A 2,919-nucleotide genomic window follows, 5' to 3' on the forward strand; every position below is an offset into this window, starting at 1 on the left:
CAGACTGACCTGAAGTCTGCCTGTCTGGGGAAAAAGACAGACTTAAATGAAATTTTCAGGAAATAAAATCTTTACACAAATCTTAAAATCTTTAAGTTTTCTGTCTGCCGGACCGGTTCTGGAGGGCAGCTGCTGTGGTCCTTATTATCATCAAGCTGCTAACGGAACCTGCTAACAAGACCATGCCGCTAACAGAACCATGGTGCCAAGAGAAACCTCACTGCTAACAGTATCATGCTGCTAACTGGACCATGTTGCTAAGATAACCTCGTTGTCATCAGAACCACTCCTCCAATAGGACCATGCTGCTGCAGCTTTATATCTTTTTCACTTTTGGCGCCTTGTTTTTGTATTTTTGCTGCATGCTTTGGAACTTGGCGAGTCGAGATGATTCTTCTCTTCATCGGCATTTCATTGTACTATTGATCTTGTGTTGATTTTGCACATGACAAATAAACCAAACCTGAACTTGAACTCTGCTTTTACAACTGTTTTTAACTTGGAGAAGGCATTTCACCATTGATAGGATCTGGTGTTTAATGTTGAACCCAAGTGCAGGCAGATGCATGAGGACTCCGGAGTAAAACTTAACAATGATTTATTAAACCAAAAACAAAAGTGCTGACAGGGCAGCAAAAAAACTTACGTGTGACAAAAGGGAAAGACCAGATCGTGGACACCATGGACAGAGTAGTGAACGATTGCTAGAATAATGTCCGGATGCCAAGGGAGTGAAAATACATCAAATAAATATTGAATTCTAATGAGACAAGTGCGAAACACCTGCAGCGATTAGGACTGGGGACAGGTGTGTGAGGAGCACAAGAAGAAAAGCACAGAGAGGTGCAGACAGACAGGGTGCACTGTGGGGGGTGCTCTATGAGTATGGGATTGGGGGTCCATTGCTACAAGCCCGTCCTGATGCAAGTGGTTCAAGAGTTTGGTTCGGATTAAGCTGGACCCCTTGAGGGTGGGAGTTGGACTCCACCAGGGGTGCTCGTCATCGCAGATTCTGCTTTTAACGTTTTTGCACAGAATTTCTCGGTGCAGCCAGAGGGAGGAGGGAGTCCATCTCTGCTATTTGCAGATGATGTGGTCCTGTTGGTGTCATCATGCCGTCATCTTCAGCTCTCACTGGAGTGGCTTGCAGCTGACTGTGAAGCAGCTGGGATGTGGATCAGCACCTTCACATCTGAGGCCGTGGTCCTCTGTCAGAAATGGGTGGATTGTCCTCTCGGTGTTGGAGAGAGGTTCTGCCTCATGTGGAGGAGTTCAAGTATCTCTGGGTTTTGCTCACAAGTGAGGGAAGAATGGAGTGTGAGATAGACAGACAAAATCAGTGCAGCTTCTGCTGTATTGTGGACTCTGTGCCGGTCCATTGTGGTGAAGAGGGAGCTGAACTGTAAGGAGAAGGCTGGTTCTTGTACGTTCCTACCCTCACCTTTGATCACAAACTTTGGGTAGTGACCGAAACAACAAAATCACAGATACAGGAGGTCTATAGGAGTGTTTTTCTGCAGGATAGCTGGACTCTTCCTTAAAGATGGGGCGAGAAGTTCAGTTTTCTGGGGAGAAGGAGGGGCGGTGATGGATGGATGACTTTAGAAGCCAATCAAATGCAAGGTGGTCGATACAGATAATCAACCTTAGCCAACACTAAGATGGCTTGAAGTCAGTGGGTTTTACTTATATTAAGCTAATGTTTGATGTGGTAGTAGCCGAGGGTCATTCACAACACAAACTCCAAGAACTAACACATCATACAAATTTATGTGATATCACAATATTGCACATTGAAGGAACACTCTTTAGTTCTTCCAAACAGTCTTGAACGTGGTTCTGAACAGCTTGTGTGTAACTGAACGTGTTTTATGTCTTTCAGATAAACCAGATGTGGGAAACATCAGTTTTCTTCCTGCATTGCTCTAACAATCATTTGCAAATTATGGCAGAGTTGAAATTCTGCTTGGCCAACTTCCTACAATTAAATCAGGCAGTGATATCCTGTTTGTGGTGTCAGATCTGCTGCGGAGTGTGGACGAGAGATGATCTGTTTATGTTCTGGAGAGCCTGGAGAAGCATGAGGTCAATGTCCTGGGAGCACTCTAAACCCTGAGAGTGTCATCAAAAAGTTTCTTCTTTAAATTTATCTTTTTACAGTTACTAACCTGTTGCTCAAAGGCAGTGTTGTGCAATGCTTTGTGGTCTAACTTTTCCATGCCTACTTCTGGATTGTTGTAATACGCTTTAGTCTAAACAGTGTTCATTTCAACCTCTGTTTCAGCTGCTCTGCAGCCAATCAGACACACCACAACATAGCACGTCATTACCACAACGTACAATACCCCAAAAAACTAATTTACAAATATGTTTATATATAATAGTCTATATAAAATCAGGTGCAAAGGACCAAAACAAAATATTAACGCCATCCCGAGATAGCTAAATACCTATTTGGGGGTGTGGCGCCTGATTTTACATGTGCATTATTAACTGTAAAAGGTCTATTAGTAACTGTAAAATGTCAATTAGTAACTGTAAAAGGTAAATTAGTAACTGTAAAAGGTCAATTAGTAACTGTAAAATATCAATTAGTAACTGTAAAAGGTCAATTAGTAACTGTAAAGGTCAGTTTGTAACTTTCAAAGTCAATTAGCATCTGTAAAAGGTCAGTTTGTAACTTTCAAAAAGTCAATTAGTAACTGCAAAAGGTAAATTAGTAACTGTAAAAGGTCAATTAATAATTGTAAAGGTCAGTTTGTAACTTTCAAAAGGTAAATTAGCAACTGTAAAAGGTCAATTAATAATTGTAAAGGTCAGTTTCTAACTTTCAAAGTCAATTAGCATCTGTAAAAGGTCAATTTGTAACTGTAAAAGGTCAATTTGTATCTTTAAAAAGATCAATCAGCAGCTGTAAAA

Source organism: Nematolebias whitei, chromosome 14 (assembly GCF_014905685.2).
Source record: "Nematolebias whitei isolate Nwh7 chromosome 14, NemWhi1, whole genome shotgun sequence".
NCBI lineage: Eukaryota > Metazoa > Chordata > Actinopteri > Cyprinodontiformes > Rivulidae > Nematolebias > Nematolebias whitei.